We start from the raw sequence: 21,092 nt of genomic DNA on the forward strand, positions 1-21,092 counted from the left end.
GTGATCATAGCTCACTGCAACCTTGAACTCTTGGGCTCAAGAGATCCTCCTGCCTCAGCCTCGTGAGTAGCTGAGGACTACAGGTGCCTGCTACCACACCTGGCTAATTTTTTATTTTTTGGAGTGATGGGTTCTTGCAACCCAGACTGGTCTTGAACTTTAGCTTCAAGTGATCCTCCCACCTTGGCCTCCCAAAGCATTGGGGTTACAGGCTTGAACCACTGCATTTTGCCTGCACATTTTTTCTAATAATTTTTTTTTATTAATTCGTAAGAGTTTTAACGAGTCTTAACATTTAAGACTATCTTAAATGATAGGGAATTGTTCCCATTTTGTCATTTTTTTTTTCAATTTTCTTTATGCAGCTTTTTTTCTGTGTGCAAATTTTACATTTTTAGGTAATTATAAAATCCTTTCCCTTATAGTTTTTTCTGCTACTAGACCAATGTTTAGAAAAAGCATGTTCCCCACCTCAAAATTATAAAAATAGTTACTTGTTCTTTTTGAGTACTGTGTGTGTTTAAATCTTTAATCTTTAAATTTAAATCTTTGATCCATCTGGTATTTATTTGGACATGAAGAGAGTGGTTGGGATCTGGCTGTGTTTCTTTTCTTTGTTTATTTTTTTTCAAGTCTCGCTGTTGCCCAGGCCAGAGTGCAGTGGTGTGATCTTGGCTCACTGCAACCTCTGCCTCCCGGGTTCAAGTGATTCTCCTGCCTCAGCCTCCCTAATAGCTGGGATTAAAGGTGCCCACCACCATGCCTGGCTAAATTTTTGTATTTTTAGTATATATGGGGTTTCAGTATGTTAGCCACACTAGTCTCAAACTCCTGACCTTGTGATCTGCCTGCCTCAGCCTCCCAAAGTATTACAGGCGTGAGCCACTGTGCCCTGCCGTGTATTTTTTTTCAGTTGGGTAGTTATCCTAAACTCATTTGTTAAAGAAGGAGAAGCAGGAGCCTTCAGTCTATTCTCCTCTTCCCTAATTTGAAAGTGGCTTGTTATTTTAAATATCACATCCTCAGAAATAGCAAATCCCATCTCAGAGAATGGATTTTAATGTTTGGATACAGCCAAAAGTCATTTCATTACTGAACTCTGGGGTTGAATATACCATGTAGAGCAGTTTTGGATCAGAACTCACAGTCTGAATTGTAAGTGATGAGACTGCTGTCTCTCTGCTGAAGCTTCTTAACTGGCTCTGAAGTCTCTTCCAAAGCAGATCCTAACACGGGTACTGCTTTGAAGGGCCATTGTTCATTTGGAATGATACTTTCTGTATTGTTCAAAAAAAAGTGCTTGCAGCAGGTATTTTCTCATTCCAGGTTGAGAGTATTGGTAGGATATTGATAAGGGGTACTGAATGGTAATAAACCTGTTGTGCTGCAGCTCTGCCCTAATCAGCTTATTTCAGAACTCTAGTTTAATTCAGTTTTTTGCCTCTGTCTCAAAATGGAGGGAGGGTGATTCTTATATAACAGAACACACCCACATATCCCTTTGGCAGCAGCTACCTGCCAGAGATGGTGAAGAAGGGTAGCCAACCTTTACATAGCACATACTGTGTGCCAATCATGGTCCTAAGTATAATACCTTACATGTATAAACTTCTTACGAGGTTGGTACTCTGTACTGAGTTGAATGGTATCCCCCAAAATTCATGTTCTTCCAGAATCTGTGAATGTGATCTTATTTGGAAATAAAGTCCTTGCACATATAATCAAGTTGAGATGAAGTTTAAGTGGTGAGTTCTAGTCCAATGACTGGTGTTGTCATAAGAAGAAGGAGACACAGAGGGAAGATGGCCACATGAAGATGGAGGCAAAGATTGCAGTTATCCTGCTGCAAACTAAGGAATGGCTCCGGCCCTCCAAGGGTTGTCAGCAATCACCAGAAACTAGAAGAAACAAGGAAGGATCCGTCCCTAGAGCCTTCAGAGAGAGCATGGCCCTACTGATACCTGGATTTCAGACTTGTAGCTTCCAGAATTATGAGAAAATAAATTTCTGTTGTTTTAAGCCATCCAGTTTGTGGTAATTTGTTATGGCAGTCCTAGGTAACTAATGTGTACTCTGTACACTCTTACCATCTTCATTTTCAGATAAAGGAAACTGAGGCTCAGAGAAGTTAAATAGGAGATCTCTGTAGGCCCCTGCTGTGCTGGCTGTTCATAGATTCTGTACCTCCTGCTGCTGCTGCTGTTGGCTCTCCACCTTTATGATGGCCATCACCTCCTGAGAGTGCTTGAACTGAGCTGCTGGAATGACTCATTTTTATTACTGATCAGGCCATACATAGCCTTTCCCCACGTCTTGCCTGCTTCATACCATAAATCAGAAACTCCTCTTAGGAGGCTTCTGATTGTAGCCTGACCATCTCATCCCCGATCTCTTCTCCAATCCCTCTTTCCCCCTTTTTTTCTCTTTCCTATTCTGTCTTTATTTTTACTTTTCATGCAGTGTCAGAGAGGTGTAGTGATAGTGTTGGGGGAGGATCCCCCAGTTGGATCTGGCAGTTGGTTTTATACTTCCCACTTCTCGTCTGCTGTATCTTCTAGAATTTCTGTTAGTAGACAATTCAGATCTTCTGTTTTTCTTTGGAGCTTTCAAGATCTTTCACATAGCTTATAGTTACATGGCTATGAACAGAGAATGGGCACCTTCATGGTGGCACTGGCTGTGAGGGCACTTTTATTGATAAATTCAACCCACCACAATGGCTGTCTCTCCTGTCAGAGTGAGTGAAGGGATTAGAGCATTTTCTGAACCAACTCATCTCCCTGAATAGCTTCTTGCCTGCCCTGGGGCTTTTCTTGCCTGCCCTGGGGCTTTTCTGTTGGCATTTCATTGGTGGCTATGGAATCTTGCCTGTTTTCCAATATAGACCTTTGGCTTTAGTTCCTGTTCTTGGTCTTATCCACTCTCACAGGACTGAACTCTAGGAACCATGTCTCTTTTGTTTGCTGCTCTGTCCCAGGATTGAGCAAAGCCCTGATTCTTACTAACCCCTCAAGAAATATTTGTTGAATGAAGAAGTGAATATTGACCTGGAAGCTTCAAACTCTTGGTTTTCCTTGCTTCTTCCTGAAGTCAGGGGCCAGAATAAGAATTCGTTTAACAGTCCTAAGCAGTAGAAAAATTGTGATGTCCCTCATACTTTCCTCCCTCAGTATGTATTTAAAAAGTCTAAATGCAAAATAAGTATAAAGAAACCCAGCAAAATATAGAGAAAATATAGCGAAATTCTGATTTTTACCATGGTTACCACTTTGATAAATATAAAGTAACTTAAAATTGTTGTTGTTGTTGTTCTTGTTTTCCCAGTTCTCTGAGCACATGCTGTTGAGTAATCCTGCCTGGACCAGTCCTTCCCTCACCCTAGACTTCACCTTCAGTTCCCCTTTATACCACCTGCTGAAGCTGCCAGTCAGCCTTTTCTACCACCCTACCTCCCCCAGGGGTGTTTGGCTTCTCAGACCCCAGACTGAGCTAGTGCTCTTGGCTCCCTACGGTCTTGCCAGGAAAGTCATACATACTGCCCAAGAGTACCTGATAATGAAAACTCCCATGCTGAATTGTGACTTATAGTCAGCATAGCACATTGTGTCAAGTGATTATACTTAGGCTGCTTTTAGTTTTAATAATCTGCTTCTGTGATCCTGTATGTGGAAAGCCTAGAAATTTCTCTGTGATCCTCCTTCCTGGATGGATCACTAAGAGACAAGTCAAGTCATAGGCCCATTCTACCACCTGTATTAATCTGGGCCTTGTTGAGACCATTCAAAGAAAGGTGTGATGCTAGAAGTAAGGCCCAGGCCTCCTACACATTGTTCCAAGGCTGTGACCATAGTCAAATCCTGTTGAGTCCAAAGAGTTTAAAATAGTGTTGGAAACCTCCTAGGAAAAAAAAAAAACACCGTAACTTCCTGGGAAAGGAAGTGACATGTGCTGACTAGAACAGGAGGGATAGCCAAGACTCCAAGTTCTATTCTGGACCTGTTGTTGATTTGAGGTGTGACATTCAGCAATATGAGCTGATATTCTGTCGCTCTGATTGGTTTCTCATCTTCTGCAGAGAGTGAAAGAGGCTGTGCTTTAGGAGAGCCTCACCATTATATGTCCTGCCTCATTTTAATTCCAGACCTCTTTTTGAGGTGGAATCTTACTCTCTCACCCAGGCTGAAGTCCAATGGTGTGATCTCAGCTCACTGAAACCTCTGCCTCTGGGTGTAAGTGATTCTCTCACCTCAGCCTCCTGAGTAGCTGGACTTACAGGTGTGTGCCACCATGCCTGGCTAATTTTTGTATTTTCAGTAGAGATGGGGTTTCACCATGTTGACTAGGCTGGTCTCGAACTCCTGACTCAAGTGATCTACCTGCCTCAGTCTCTGAACCAGGCCTTTTTTTAAAATACAGAAACACCGCCACAGAGTTAATATAGAAACCCAGCAATGTTGTTTATGTTTTACTTGAATTCATTTCATCAGAATTGTTTTAACAATGTGATTAGATCAGCTCTTGTAGGGGATGGGAGCTTCGATAGGGTTTAGGAAAGGAAAGGAAGATTTGTGTGGGGCACACACCTTGGCTTTGACAGCTTGAGGGTACCAGGTACATGATGATTTAGATGGCTAACAGAAACTTGTGTCCCTTGAGAGCGAGGCATGTATTAGATGCTTTCATATATTATTTAATTGTAATACAAACCAATAAAATATCATTCCCATTTTTGCACATGGGCAAGCTGAAAGTCAAAGAAGTTACATAACTTGCCCAAGGTCACACATCTAATAAAAAGGCTGAGCTAGGATTTATTTTTCCTTAAGTCTATACAGCTGCAAAGCCCATGCTGTTTTCACAGAGCTTTTCTGTCCCTGGTGAGATTTAGAAAGGAAGATATGAGAAAGAAGGGTGGTGAGATGCCATCTTTACCTACCTTGCAGTTTTGCTTGTTGGGACGTGTTTAGCCAGAACGTTCTGTTTATAGAATACTAGATTCTATATATAGAGATGCTGCAACAACATATGTGGGAAAGATACCAATTGGCTGTAGGGGAGGATTTTTAAAAAGCCTTTGTTCTTCATCACAGTATAGGGCACATGTGTCAAAACACCACTGGTAATTGGTTTACTGCTTAAGTGGCTCTGTCCTGTCATCTATATAAAATCTGTTGATGTGGGTCCTGAAGTCAGCGGTGATGATGGCAGAGGTGAGGGTGTGGTGTGTCCTCACTGCATGTACTGGAGCTGGTGGCACCTCTTGTGTGACTTTTGCAGTGAATTATTACTAAGAGGTGTCTTGATGGTCACAGTGGCTCATGCCTGTAATCCCAGCATTTTAGAAGTCTGAGGCAGGCGAATCACCTGTGGTTGGGAGTTCGAGACCAGCCTGACCAACATGGAGAAACCTGTCTCTACTAAAAATACAAAATTAGCCAGGTGTGGTGGTGCATGCCTGTAATCCCAGCTACTTGGGAGGCTGAGGCAGGAGAATTGCTTGAACCTGGGAGGTGGAGGTTACAGTGAGCTGAGATCACCCCATTGCACTTCAGCCTGGGCAACAGGAGTGAAACTTCACCTCAGAAAAAAAAAAAAAACTGGGTGCGGTGGCACGTGCCTATAGTCCCAGCCACTCGGGTGGCTGTGGGAGGATCGCTTGAGCCCAGGAGTTCTGGGCTGTAGTGCGCCATGCTGATCAGGTGTTCTCACTAAGTTCGGCATCAGTATGGTGACCTCCCGGGAGCAGGGGACTACCAGGTTGCCTAAGAAGGGGTAAACTGGCCCAGGTCAGAAATGGAGCGGGTCAAAACTCCCGTGCTGATCAGTAGTCGGATCTCGCCTGTGAATAGCCACTGCACTCCAGCCTGGGCAACATAGCGAGACCCTGTCTCTTTAAAAATAAAAAAAAAATAAAATAGGTGTCTCTTTTTTTCTTTTCCAAGGGAGACCAAATAGCAGTGAGTGCTGGCACACATCCAGGGATCCTGGCCCCTTGAGCTAGCAGAAGAGATGGCTTGAAGGTGTCAGGCGATGGAATGTAAATTGCTAGTCTGTCAAGTGGCATAATTTCACGGCACCAAGAATGTGTCCTGCCCCTCAAAAACTTGACCTAGCTGTTTGCTATTGCTTGGAATCCCACAGTTGGAATTTCTTTTTCTTGATTTAGATCTTTGAGACCCTGTTAAAAATGAGACTCCAGGAAGGGATTTGATTGTGAAACATCTTGGTCATGTTAAGTGGAAGTGTGAATGAGTTTATCAGATTAATTTCTGAGAACTAGACTGAGGACGGGATAGAGAGGAGAAGGCACTGTGCCCCTAGTTGTAGGGACAGAAAGGAGACACCAATGAGTTTGAGATAAAGGCCTTGAAGAGAGATGCTGGGTCCCTAAAGAAATACTTAGTTTCCTTCACAGTTTTGTCTGAGAAAAGAAAAGCAGCTGAGGGTGCTGGTTATGGAAACCCATGACCCCAAAAGCAGATATGCTTGGTAGACAGATTTGCTACTAGCATGTTTGGATGGAGGTACAGTGTCGTCTGGAGAGTGGCTGACAGCTAGAATGTAACCAGGAGTGCTGGACCTTTGGGTCTGTGGTTTACTGTGATGTCCTCAGACAATACTGTCACAGATCTTAGAAGGGGGGAGGCACAGCTTCTGAGAAATGATGCAAAATGGTGGCGCAAAAGAGGCCACCAGTGGCAACAAGGGCAGGGCATTTCCTTCGTGGCTGCTGGTCATGGACAGCTTCTGGTCTAAATTTCCCAATGAGCTATGCTAAGATAAAGCTTTACCGGAAAGCAAAATAAGCCATGCCAAAAGCAATGACAAAGCACTTGGGGTATACACGCAAAGGTGCAGTTACCTCTTTTCCACTAACTTTGTGGAGCCAAAATAGCTGATCCAGAAGCTGCCAAGATAGTCCCTGTGATTGAGACATACAACTTTTTTTTTTTTTTTTTTTTTTTGAGAGTTTCGCTCTGTCGCCTGGGCTGGAGTGCAGATGTGCGATCTCAGCTCACTGCAACCTCCACCTGCCGAGTTTAAACAATTCTCTGCCTGGGATTACAGATGTGTGCCACTATGCCTGGCTAATTTTTTTGTATTTTTAGTAGAAACAGAGTTTCACTATCTTGGCCAGGCTGGTTTTGAACTCCTGACCTCCTGATCCACCCACCTTGGCCTCCCTAAGTATTGGGATTACAGCCATGAGCCACTGTACCTGGCATTTTTTTTTTTTGAGGTGGAGTCTTGCTTCGTTGCCAGGCCGGAGTGCAGTAGTGCAGTCTTGGCTTACTCGACCCTCCATCTTCCGAGTTCAAGCGATTTTCCTGCTGCAACCTTCTGAGTAGCTGGGACTACAGGTACAGGTCACCACACCCAGCTAATTTTTGTAATTTTAGTAGATGGGGTTTCACCATGTTGGACAGGATGGTCTCAATCTCTTGACCTCGTGTTCTGCCCACCTCAGCCTCCTAAAGTGCTGGAATTACGGGGGTGAGCCACCACGCCCAGCCCTTTTTTTTTTTTCAGACAGAGTCTCACTCTGTCACCCAGGTTGAAGTGCATTGGAGCGATCTTGGCTCACTGCAACTTCCACCTCCCGGGTTCAAATGATTCTCCTGCCTTAGCATCCCAAGTAGCTAGTATTACAGGTGCACACTGCCACGCTCAGGTAAGGATTTTTTATTTTTAGTAGAGACACGGTTTCACCATGTTGGCCAGGCTGGTCTTGAACTTACGACCTCAGATGATGTGCCTGCCTTGGCCTCCCAAAGAAGACATACAACTTTTTTGGCCTGAGTTCTTCCAAAGAGAGATCCTTTCTACTTGACTTGGCATCATCTTTCATTCACCAGTGCACTCTTAACTGCCTTTATAATTAGAATTTTCACAGCTTTGTTCTCTCCCAATAGTGTCTTTTACAGGGGCAATTCAAATCTCAGTGCCTTTCTGAACTCCTAACAATTAGGCTTATAGATGCCTCCACCCTCAGGCTTCAACTTCATTGTCTACATTCCTATCCTAAGTCCAGTGCACTTTATTTTGAATCCAGACTTTAGGTTTCACTGAGGCCTCTTGGGTTCTAGCAAATTTTTTGGGACACATTTCCCTAGTGGCCTCTATTCCCTATCCCCCAAAGTTTGGCAAGGTCTGAACCTCCTACCTTAATGGAGTCAGCACAACTCTGGAGATTTCTGAACATCCCATACCCTTTCCTCTCCACGCAACCCCTGCAGCCTCATACACAAGACCTAGTGGTGAAGCAGAATCTGCTGATAATTAGGATATTAGGGCCACTGTCTCCAGGAGGGAGGAAATCCTGGGCATATGTTTTATGCCCTGAATAACAACTCTCTGCCTATCAGTTTCTGCTTTCCCTTCATTTCACCTTTATTTTGGCTTTTACCTAGAAGTACAAGCTTTGTCTTGTTCTCTGCCTCCACTTCTTAACCCTGTCCAGGACTAAAGCCCTGCTGTCAGTCCCTCACCAGGGGCTATGTCCTTTGCTTCCCATCCTTTCCTTGGCCAGGTCACTTATCTGATACTAGAGCCTTTTCTTGCATCTAGGCTTTGGTAGATAGAGTTCTGCTCATGCACAGATCTCCCTGTGTTGACCACCTTGAACTCTTTGGGCTAATTAGATGTCATGCTGGTCTTGCTCCGCTGCCTTCTGGAACAAGGCTCTTAGCTTTGTTGAGCTCTTGCCCTGGATTTCATGTTAGCTGTCCAGCTGCCTCCATCTCAAAAAGATCTTTTAATATGCATTGTAAAACTCCAAAAGGGAAATAGAGTATATAACATTTTTCAAACGTATTTAACTAGAGTCCATTTTTTTCTGAAGGAATATTTATTAAAATCTCATAGAATATGGTGTTTGGTGGAATACAGTTTTGGAAAGAGCGAATCTTTACCCCAAAGGAATGGACACCAAGTGCAGTAATTCCAGATGAAGGTAATGTGACTATTGCTTTTATCTGAAATTACAGATGAAGGTAATGATCACTATTTCCTGTGTGTCTGCATGAAGCTACCTCTGATCTGCAGTGGAGCTCTAAAATGGGAAGGAAAGATGAATTCTGCATTCCTTCTTCTACTTTGGATCCTCTTCTCCTTCCCAATAGAAACAGGAGGTGGTAAATGCGATGGTGCCATCATGGCCAGGGCCATCACTGGCTCCTAGATATAAGATAGGAGGGCTTCTCTGAGGCTCTCTTCCCTAAGTTGGATCTCTGCCAGAATTTCTCTAGAGCCCTCCTGAGCACCCTTTCTTTCTCCTCTGGGACAGTATTCATCTCAGCATCAGTCTCAAGTTTCATTACTAGTTCAGGATTTTGACTTTACACATAGGGATTGGTGCCATATGGGATGGAGCTCATTTTTATGGAATGAGCATGACATAAATTTTCTACTTTCCCTATTAAATCCCTCTTCTATATCTTGTGCGCAGTCTAGACTATAATAATTTTGTCAATCGTTGAATGGAGATAAGCCCATGCTCTGTGGGCAGAGCAGTGTTACAGGTGGGTAGTCATTTAAATCTGGCTGGGTGGGTGACCGAGTACCAGGAATTGCAGCTGGCATAGCTAGTAACCAAAGAGCAAGCCAGTTACTTCCCCTGCATGCCATTGCCAGCCAACACAGCTAGGAAAAGACCACCTGAAGCAGACAAATCTCTAAGACTTCTGATGAAGAAATTACTAGGTCCTCTTGATATCTTCATGTATGTGTTTTTATTGTCATGAGTGAAATCATTAGTTGGCTGATCTCAACTCAGATAAAACAAACTAGATGGAAAGGCTCGGCTTTGACCATACCCTTAGGTATGGATGGACCGTGTCCTTAGGTAATGTTCTTTGAACATCTAGTAAGCAGCATTCTCCATATACAAGCCCCACCCTTGGGGCCTTGGCCTATGGCATTTGGCCATTTCTGCCACTTCTGAAAGACCATGGTTTTAACTGAAGACCAGGGAGTCAGCTCAGTTATAGAAAAGTTGCAAGAGGGCTTGAAATAGGCATTCAAAGATTTTTTTTTTAAGACAGTCTTGCTCTGTTGCCCAGGCTATAGTGCAGTGGCACAATCTCAGCTCACTGCAATCTCTGCCTCTTGGGTTCAAGCGATTCTCCCGCATCAGCCTCCCAAGTAGCTGGGATTATAGACATCTGCCACCACGTCCAGCTAATTTTTGTATTTTTAGTAGAGATGAGTTTTACCATCTTGGCTAGGCTGGCTTTGAACTCCTGACCTCATGATTCATCTGCCTTGGCCTCCCAAAGTGCTGGGATTACAGGTGTGAGCCACTGTGCCTGACCTCAAAGATCTTAAATAGAGCATGTAGTTTCTTTGATCAGTCTATAGGTATTTGCTAAGTATTAATTGGCCTATACTGTGGAAAACTTGTTAACTGTCTTCCCTAACAACCTTCCTAAATGAGACCATTTCCTAAGACACTGCCTTGGCTACCTTCTCTATTCCCTTCATTTTTTCTTTTTTAAAGAGACAGAGGTTGGGCACAGTGGCTCACGCCTGTAATCCCAGCATCTTGGGAGGCTGAGGGAGGCAGATCAGCTGAGGTCAGTAGTTCAAGACTAGCCTGGCCAACATGGCAAAACCCCTTCTCTACTAAAAATACAAAAATTAGCTGGACATGGTGGTGTGAGCCTGTAGTCCCAGCTACTTGGGAGGCTGAGGTGGGAGAATCGCTTGAACTTGGAAGGCAGAGGTTGCAGTGAGCCGAGATCACAGCATTACACTCCAGCCTGGGTGACAGAGCAAGACTCCATCTCAAAAATAAATAAATAAATAAATAAATATCTAATAAAGAGACAAAGTCTTGCTCTGTCACCCAGGCTAAAGTGCAGTGGTGTGATCGCAGTTCACTGTAGCCTTAAACTCCTATGCTCAAGCAATCCTCCTGTCTCAGCCTTCCTGAGTAGCTGAGATTGTATAGGTGGGTACCACTATGCCCAACTGTCTCAGTTCCCTCTATATACTGTCTCTGGGTGATGCCATCTATATTTATTGTTTCAGCTACCACTAACACATCAAGTGCTTTAATACCATCATCTCCTACATGGACCTCTCTTTCTTCTGAGTTTCTTACTCATCATAGCCAAACATTATTGACATTGTAACCTGGATAGCTCTTAAGCATCTTAAACTCAATATGTCTCAAGCCAAATTATATTCTTCATCAAACCGTTCCCTCCCCCCATTGCAAACCTCCTCCTCCTCCTTTTTTCCTTGATTTGGGAGAAAACTTGAGAGTTGACTAAGGCCACCCTTAGGTGAAGTAGGGGCCAGAAGACCTCTTGAGGAGCATGCAGAATGGATAAGAGGTGGGGCATATGATCTTCAGTTTGTTTCTTGGGCAAACAGAGTAATTGGTATCTCCCCTGCTGGATGTTGCTGTGAATCACTGGAACCTCATGCAGTTTGATTTCTTTTGAGAGTTTAACGATTGAGCATCCTGGTATAACCCATCAGCTAGCTGAAGTCATCCTTCTCCTTCAAGTTTTGTCTCAAAGTGTCATTCTTCAACTTACAGCAAGTTGTTCTGATTCCTTCTTTACATTTCTTCAAATTCCCAGGAGCTCTGATTTTGAGCTCTTGCTTCCACTGAATTTGTTCAAATTATGGATGGTTTACTGGATCAAGTACACTGTCCCTGTTTCCATCCACACTGATACAGATGTAGAACTCCCAACCTTTATATGTGTTGCAGACTTTATCAAAGGTTTGGGATAATGGAGAGAAGTTAACATTGCAACAAAGTAAGCAACTTGAATTCTCATACTGGATATTCTTCTTGTTCCTTAAAGTACTTTTGCCCACCTCTCCACTAGGGATTTGTCATTATTCATATCACCCACGTATGTTGGTCTTGATCTTTTATAATCTTATCTTTCCTCTGCAAACTCTCTAGAACTCCACTAGAACTCCAAATACTCTCTCATTCTGTTTTGCAAGCAATTTAATGCTCTCAAACACTTTCTTCTAAAATCACTTCTGGGTTCTCTTCTGTGTGTCCAGAGCCCACCAAGGGGGAATAAAGAACTTCATAGCTTTTTTTTTTGAGACATGGTTCTGCTCTGTTTCCCACGCTGGAGTGAAGTGCAGTAGTATGATCATAGCTCATTGTAACCTCAAACCCGTGGCCTCAGGCAATCTTACCACCTTAGCCTCCTGAGTAGCTAACACAGTAGCCTTAGCCTCCTGAGTAGCTAACACACCACCACACCTGGCTAATTTTTTTGTTTTTTAGTGACAGGGTCTTGCTTTGTTGTCCAGGCTGGTCTTGAACTGGCCACTGGCCTCAAGCAATTCTACTTTCTTAGTCTCCCAAATTACAAGCATGAGCCACTCTGCCCAGCCTTCATGGATTTCTTTAGCTACACAAAGAATAATCTGTAGACCCTCTGATGTTTACTTTTCCATTGTCTTCCCTCTTGTGAAGGTATTTCTTGTTTTGAATGGCACTTACTACTTATTTCCATAATGATTTTACATTGAAGGATCTATGGAGGAAAATTAGGAGATATTCTAGGTAAAGGCAACAATAAAAGCAGCAGCCTTCATGAAACCTGTTGTGGACAAAGGATAAACTAGTCCAACTGGGAAGAAGGATTCTTGTCAAGGAGAGCTCAGAATAGATGTCCGGAAAGAGACCTAGGTTTCAGCAGGAAAGGATAGTGTTAGGACATATGATACAGGACAACTGGCTGACAAGAAAAAAATTCTGTCACCAGATAGCAAAATTAATTCTAGATGGATTACAAGTTTTTGCATAAAAACTAAAGTAATAAATGTACTAGAAGATAATTGCATTTTTTAAAGTATGGCACTAAAGGCAGAAACTATAAAGGAAAATGTATGATGAATTAGTTAAAAAAAAGTAACAGTATAAGCAAAATTAAAATTAGATGAACAACTGATTAAAAACAATTTTCAACATACCTCTAATGTACATAGAGCTTTTACACATTAATAGGAAAAAAAGCAAATACCACCAGAAAAATGGGCCAGAGTCATAGAAGAATAAATTCAAATGTGACTAACAAAGCATATAGAAAAAGGCTATTTCAGCCAGGAGCAGTGTCTCATGACTGTAATCCCAAGACTTTGGGAGTTCTTTACAAAATAAAAAAATTAGCCAGGAGTTTGAGGTTACAATGAGCTATGATCACACTACTGTATTTCACTCCAGCAGAGCAGAACCATGGTTGAGCCTACCTGTAGTCCCAGCAGTAGCTCTGGAGACCGAGGCAGGAGAATGGCTTGAACCAGGAGGCAGAGGTTGCAGTGAGCTGAGATTGCACCATTGCATTCCAGCTTGGGTGATAGAGCAAGACTCTGTCTCAAAAAAGAAAAAAAAAAAAAGAAATAGATTGTGTGCAGTGAGGCTCATGCCCATAATTTCAGCACTTTGGGAGGTTGAGGCAGGTGGATTCCTTGAGCTCAGGAGTTTGAGACCAGCCTGGGCAACATGGTGAAACCTCATCTCTACAAGAAATTAAAAAAATATATATTATCTGGATATGGTGGTATAGGATTGTAGTCCCAATTACTTGGGAGACTGAGGAAGGAAGATAGCTTGAGCCTGGGAGGTTGAGGCTGCAATGAACCATGATTGTGCAACTGCACTCCAGGCTGGGTGACAGTGGGAGAGCCTGTCTCAAAAACAAGACAAAAAAAACAAACAAACCAGGAAATAGATTCTGACTTGAACATGGTGGGTGGGCTGAAACCAGACAAAATTATTTTAGCATGGTGGGCTTGGTAATGAAGAGCCGTAGGCTCTTGAGCAGATAGTGGTGATAAAAGCAGTGATCAGGGCAGGTTTTATAGTATATCGTGCAAAACAAATGAAGCAGAAAATGAGATGAGAGAAATCAGTAAACTGTAGTGGTAATATAAGCCTGAAATAGTAAAATAGCAACTATTATTTTAGGGTAGGAATGTTTTCAAAACTGGTAAACTGGTGTCACTTCGGTCCCAGTCACTGGATCTCTCTTCCTAAAGGATCAGGCTGCTGAGAGTCCCTGGAACAATTGAGGAGGCTCACAGAGGTAGGAGATTTCCTGCTGCAACCTGGATCTCTCCCAAAGAGGGCAGCTACTTTATAGGTCTGCTGTAGGAGGTTCTTCACCTCCCTTCTCACTGCTTGGATTCTAAATCCGGAAACTTCCTGGCACACATCTGGCTTTTGCTTACCCAGCCTGGCCCTGCCCTCTGGCTCTATGCCATTTGTGATTTTTTTTTTTTTTAATTTTTTATTGGATTTTAGGTTTTGGGGTACATGAGCAGAGCATGCAAGACAGTTGCGTAGGAACACACATGGCAGTGTGCTTTTCTTTCCTTCTTCCCTTCACCCACATTTGGCATTTCTCCCCAGGCTATCCCTCCCCACCTCCCCCTCCCACTGGCCCTCCCCTTTTCCTTCCAATAGACCCCAGTGTTTAGTACTCCCCTTTCTGTGTCCATGTGTTCTCATTTTTCATCACCCGCCTATGAGTGAGAATTTGCGGTGTTTCATTTTCTGTTCTTGTGTCAGTTTGTGGTACATATACACCATGGAATATTATGCAGCAATCAGAAATGATGAGTTTGTGTTGTTTGTAGGGACATGGATGAATCTGGAGAACGTCATCCTCAGCCATTTGTGATTTTTAGCCCTGCTGGAAATTACACTCTCTACAATGGTAAAGCAAACTGGGGGGTGCTGGTTCTGGCTCCAGAGGGACTAGGGCCTGTCACCTGGCCCTGCCTGTGTTTCCTGGTGAGTAGTCCTGGACACCTTTTTACCCTTAGCATACCAACTCTAAGCCCATAATTCTGCCTGGCTAAGGATTACAGACTACCTTCTTCAGAGGGTCTGTGGGGGCAGGAACGTCTGTGCTTTGGAAGAAGCTCCTGACGGCAACTGCCACATCCTGCCTTGGGAGAATTGTTGGTCTCATATAGATGATCTAACAGTTATATTGGAGGTGTCTGTGGGCAGTGGTATTCACATCACAAAAGGATTTCCCAGCAGGTTCTTTAAGCATTAGACCTGCTTTTCAAAATATAATCTGATTTTCTTTTTTTTTTAGATGAAGTCTCCGTCTGTTGCTCAGGGCTCGAGTGCCGTTGTGTAATCTTGGCTGACTGTAACCTCCATCTCCTAGGTTCAAGTGATTCTCCTACTTCAGCCTCTCGAGTAGCTGGGACTACTCAATACAAGCCTGAAATAATAAAATAGCAACTAGGGTAGGTAGTGAGATTATAAATTAATGGATCATGCACCACCACGCCCGGCTAACTTTTTGAATTTTTAGTAGAGACGGGATTTCACCATGCTAGCCAGGCTGGTCTCGAACTCCTGACCTTAGGTGAACTGCCTGCCTCAGCCTCCCAAGTGCTGGGAGTTCCTCCAGGAAAGACTGAGACTTACTCTCAGGTGTGCAGCTACAGGTGTGAGCCACCGTTTCTGGCCTAAAATCTGATTTTCAAATGGGTAAATAATGTATGATTATTCACAGAATATCAGCATGAAAAAAAGTTTGAGGGTTTGGATGCAGTTGCTCACACCTATTATCCCAGTACTTTGGGAGGCTGAGGCAGGAGGATTGCTTGAGCCCAGAAATTGGAAACCAGCTTCAGCAACATAGTGAAACCCCATCCCTATTGACCAAAAAAAAAAAAAGTTTGAGGTTCCCTAGGCAAATTTTCTTGTTTCAGAAATGAGCAAACCTAGGAAGGTCCAGTTAGTGGCAAATCATGTCCATGATGAGAAGCTGACACTCAGCTTATAGGAAAGGAATTGAGGCAGAGGGGAGCAGGCATTGCCTGAGAGTAAGTTTCAGTCTTTCCTTCCCAGGGTATTTTTTTGGGTGAGGGAGGAGACAAACGCATTCCTCCCATAGGCATGCCCTACTCATACCATTCGGACTGGGTAATGGCGACTTCACTGACTTACCCTAGTCCTTCCAGACTGAAACCAAAATAGTATTGTGAGTCTCAGTATTTGAGACTTTTCAAGGCATCTTTCAATGAGTGAAAGCCTAAATTATAGGATATGAATGTGTGAATGCAACTTTATCTGCTTCAATACTTAAGGAAAACTAACATTAAGTTGGCAAAATGACAGTGGAGGTTTTTCAGGTGGCCTGATTTAATGAGCTGATTAGACTGATTTGTAATTAGAATTAGCCCTTCTATAACAGGTGCTTATAAAGTCTATTCATTTTCAAATATTTATTAACTGCAGAGAGTTCTGTGATAACATGAATTGAGCCTGCTTTTGAGGAACTTATGTTTTGTATAAAAATATGACAGATAAAGACTAATCTGCAGGAATTCAGAGGGAGGAGAGATTGTTTCCAGCTTTTGCATCTAGAGAACTAGGTGATTTTGTGAAAACAGAATTGTTGTTTTTTTTTTTCAATGATGGCTGACATCAATGATGTGGCCTATGAGGTAGGACACAAAGACCAATGAGTTATTAAAATAAAAACTTTAGACAAATTAAATTTAGCAGAGTTTAACTGAGCAAAGAAAGGCTCGAGAGTCAGGCAGCCCTCAGAGCCAGCAGAGGTTCAGAGAACTCATTCCACAAGGTGGGCAGGCAGTATTTATAGAAGGAAAATGGAAGAGAGGAACAGAAACAGATTGATCAGTTACAGCTTCAGGTTTGCCTCATTTGAACATGGTCTGATCAGTTGGCTGCTGGTGATTAACTGGAGCTCAGAAGCTGTGATTGGTTGAGACTGGGCTATTTGTTACAAGAGTATATGCCTGTGTTAGGCTTTCAGTTACTTTACTACTAAGTTAGGTTGCAGGGTCTCACTTAGTGGCTGGCTCCTATATTCTTATTACGTTGGGAGGCTGAGGCAGGAGGCTTGCTTGAGACTAGGAGTTCAAGACTAGCCTGGGCAATATAGGGAGACCCTCTTCTCTACAAAAAATAGATTTTAAAAAGTTAGGTTGCAGTTCCTTCCATAACAAATCAGGTACGGAAGGATTCTTAGGCCAAATTTAGTTTAACAGAATCTATGGTCTCCATGGTGACAAGAAGGCTAACAAGTAGGGAATCAGGTCTAGAAATAACTTTTCAGGTTTGAGGCTGTTAACCTACATGTCACATTTGGCAGGCTTCCCAATGAACCATCCAGGGAAGGTCTTACAATTCATAGCTTGTAGTCTGTCCCTGAGTAAAGAAAGTGATTATGAGTCCCTGAAATTTTATCATGAGCTCCTTAAGACATACTAACCTGCTGATACTAAAAATGACACTGATTTGTTTCAGAATCACAAAGTTGTACTGATTGTCTTGCACACAGAACATTTTAGCTGTGCATTATGATCTGTAGCCAAGGATTGTACCCTCCAATGAAAAAAGAACTCAGAAGCTGGGCACAGAGCATGCCTGTAATCTCAGCACTTTGGGAGGCCAACATGGGTGGATCATTTGAGGTCAGGAGTTTGAGACCAGCCTGGCCAACATGGTGAAACTCCACCTATACTAAAAATACAAAAATTAGCCGGGCATGGTGGTGCACACCTGTAATCCTAGCTACTCAGGAGGCCGAGGCAGGAGAATTGCTTGAATCCAGGCAAAAAAGACAAAAAAGAAAAAGGAAAAGGAAAAGAAAAAAGACAACTCATATCTGAGGGTTCCTCTCCCTTCTTCTAAACTTTCTTATAAAAGCATTTCCACTTGGATTTGTTTTTTTTTCTCTTTTTTTTTCTTTTTTTTTTTTGGAGAGAAGGAAAGAAAAAAAAGTGAAGGAGAGGAAGAAAGAGAAAGAAAAAGAGGGAGAGAGAACGGAAATGTTGCTTTATTCTAAAAAATGGGTATTAATAATGGCCAGTCAATATTTCATTTCATTTAAACCTATGAGTAGGTGTGATTTGGTATTGACAAGAATGTATATTTTATGTATTTAAAGTGGAGAGCTCTATGAATATTTATTAAGTTTACTTGTTCTGGATCTGAGTTTGAGTTCTGGATATCCTTATTAATTTTCTGTCTCATTGAGTCTAAGTCTCTATGTATCTGGGTATTAGGATCATTAGCTCTTATTGTTGCATTAATCAACAGAATTGTTTTTAACACTTTAAACAATTTTGCTTATATTATGATCAGAGGTAGCATTAATACAAAGGAAAATCTACTATCCTTCATAATATTAAAAATTATTTCCTGCCAGGTGTGGTGGCTCATGCCTGTAATCCCAGCACTTTGGGAGGCTGAGGCAGGTGGATCACCTGAGGTCAGGAGTTCGAGACCACCCTGGCCAACATGGTGAAATCCTGGCTGTACTAAAAATACAAAAATTAGCTGGGTGTGTTGGCAAACACTTGTAATCCTAGCTACTTGGGAGGCTGATGTAGGAGAATCGCTTGAACCTGGTAGATGGGGGTTACAGTAAGCCAAGATTGTGCCACTGCACTTCAGCCTGGGTGACAGAGTGAGACTCTGTCTCAAAAAAAAAAAAAATTATTTTTGGCTGGGTGCAATAGCTCATGCCTGTAATCCCAGCACTTTGGGGGGCTGAGGTGGGTGGATCACTTAAGGTCAGGAGTTTGAGACCAGCCTGGCCAACATGGTGAAACCCCATCTCTACTGAAAATACAAAAAAGTTAGCCAGGCATGGTGATGTGTGCCTGTAATCCCAGCTACTTGGGAGGGTGAGGCAGGAGAATCACTTGAATCCAGGAGGCAGAGGTTGCAGTGAGCTGAGATTGCGCTAGTGCACTCCAACCTGAGTGACAGAGTGAGATTGTTTAAAAAAAATAATTATTCTCATTCATATTAATAAAGCTCTGAATTAGTAGCAATATGGTGTATTTATTTTCATTATACTTCTTTGAGAATCAGTAAAGCCATTTTCCAAAGAGCAGACCCTTTGGTGAGTAAGAGGAATGGACTCTTTTACTGGATGGTAACTCCAGCTGGTGAATGGGAAGCGAGGATGTGGACCCAGTCAGGGAAGCTGCACTTTTAAGAAGCTTGTCTGTGAAGTGAGAAGAGTTAGTGAAAGGAAGACACGGGATGTAGTGATGGCTATTGATTTATATTTTGACACCCAAGCATGTCCTTTTGCTGTGGGGAAAAAACTAGATGTCGAGGGAGAAGTTGAAGACAGGAAAAATAAATAAACAATTTGGGAGGCTGAAGTGGAGGATCACTTGAGCCCAGGAATTTGAGACCAGCCTGGGCAACATGGTGAGACCCTGTCTCCACAAAAAAATTTAAAAAAAATTAGCCGGACATGCTGGCATGCACCTGTAATCCCAGCTACTTGGGAGACAAAGGTGGGAGGATCATTGGAGCCTGGGAGGTTGAGACTGCAGTGAGCTGTGATCATGCCACTGCACTCTATCCTGGGCCACAGAGTGAGTCCCTGTCTCTAAAATAAATGATAATTAATTGAAAATAGAAATAAAAATTGTTGAGCAAGGCCCTAGGGAGAAGGGGTTACTGTATCCTGATTACTGGCAGAGAGATTAAATTTCAGCTGAACAAAGGACAGGGCTACCACTGAGAATAACATCATACCACCATCCTTTATCGCTTTCCTACCTTTTGCCAACACTCTGCTCAACATTATTATAATTATTATTTTTTTAACTTTTTTTTGAGACGGAGTTTTGCTCTTGTTACCCAGGCTGGAGTGCAATGGTGCGATCTTGGCTCACCGCAACCTCCGCCTCCTGGGTTCAAGCAATTCTCCTGCCTCAGCCTCCTGAGTAGCTGGGATTACAGGCGTGCGCCACCATGCCCAGCTAATTTTTGTATTTTTAGTAGAGACGGGGTTTCACCTTGTTGACCAGCATGGTCTCGATCTCTTGACCTCATGATCTACCAGCCTCGGCCTCCCAAAGTGCTGGGATTATAGGCGTGAACCACCGCGCCCGGCCTATTATAATTATTTTTTGAAAAAAGGTCTCACTCTGTAGCTCAAGCTGAAGTGCAATAGTACAATTATAGCTCACTGCAGCCTCCATCTCGTGGGGTCAAGTGATCCTCTTGCTTCAGCCTCCTGAGTATCTGGGGCTATAGGCATGCACCACCATGCCCAATTAAGTTTTCGTATTTTTTGTAGAGACAGGGTTTTTTCATTTGCCCAGGCTAGTCCTGAACTCCTGAGCTCAAGCAATCTGCCTGTCTCAGCCTCCCAAAGTGCTAGGTGGCATGAGCCACTGCACCCCACCATTTTAAAAATTTTTAGTAGAGATGAAATCTCACTATGTAGCCCAGGCTGGTCTTGAACTTTATTTTTTCTTTGAGAGGGAGTCTGACTCTGTCGCCCAGGGTGGAGTGTGGTGGCACAATCTCTGCTCACTGCAACCTCCGCCTCCCAGGTTCAAGCGATTCTCCCACCTCATCCTCCTGAGTAGCTGGAACTATGGCACAGGCACATGCCACCATGCCTGGCTGATTTTTGTATTTTTAGGAGAGAGGGGGTTTCACCCAGAATGGTCTCCATCTCCTGACCTCAGGTGATCCACCTGCCTCGGCCTCCTAAAGTGCTGGGATTACAGGCGTGAGCCACCGTGTCCAGCCTGGTCTTGAACTTCTGAACTCAAACAATCCTCCCAGCTTGACCTCCCAAAGTTCTGGGATTATAGGTGTGAGCCACTGCACCTGGCTGAGCATTTTTTTTTTTTAAGATTTAAATTTATTCATGTTTTTATAGACAGGGTCTTACAGTGTTTCCCAGGCTCTTCAGAGTCCTGGGATCAAGCAATCCTCCTGCCTTGGCCTCCCAGCTGGGACTACAGACATGTGCTATCATGCCAGGCTCTGCTGAGCACCTTTAAATTTCATTTGATGGGGCAAGGGATGTAAAGGGGCAGAGGGATTTGGTAAGATTCTGGGAGATAGAAAGAGTTTTCTTCTGTTGGGCTTTGTTTTCCGTGGGCAGAAGTTTAGGTCATCTGCTGGGAGTGGGGAGAGTGAAACCCCTATCCTCACTGTGTAGGAGGACACCTGAGCAGGGCTGAAGACCTGGCTAACATTGGAGATGATGAATTTATAGAGGAAGTAGCCCTCATGACTTCATGGTTGCTTTAGCAGCACAAAGCAACTTGGGGTTAAAACAAAG

At 43.2% G+C, this 21,092-nt stretch overlaps 1 long non-coding RNA gene across 10 annotated transcripts in view; it reads left to right on the forward strand.

The window, feature by feature from the left end:
• The window catches only part of LOC128929610 (uncharacterized), a 142,729-nt gene that overhangs the window by 39,114 nt on the left and 82,523 nt on the right, over positions 1-21,092 (forward strand). For 4 of the 10 annotated variants that reach the window (XR_013526525.1, XR_008476299.2, XR_008476300.2 and 1 more), the window contains exons 7-8: positions 14,023-14,069; positions 14,623-15,249. The exons of 3 other annotated variants lie outside the window; for them this stretch is intronic. This is a non-coding gene — a long non-coding RNA (uncharacterized LOC128929610). Of the gene's footprint in view, positions 1-1,673; positions 2,024-13,951; positions 14,070-14,622; positions 15,250-21,092 lie in introns of those variants that run through there. 3 more of the 10 variants (XR_008476297.2, XR_013526523.1, XR_013526522.1) reach the window with 2 other exon arrangements.

The sequence above is a fragment of the Callithrix jacchus genome, chromosome 14 (assembly GCF_049354715.1).
Source record: "Callithrix jacchus isolate 240 chromosome 14, calJac240_pri, whole genome shotgun sequence".
Lineage (NCBI taxonomy): Eukaryota > Metazoa > Chordata > Mammalia > Primates > Cebidae > Callithrix > Callithrix jacchus.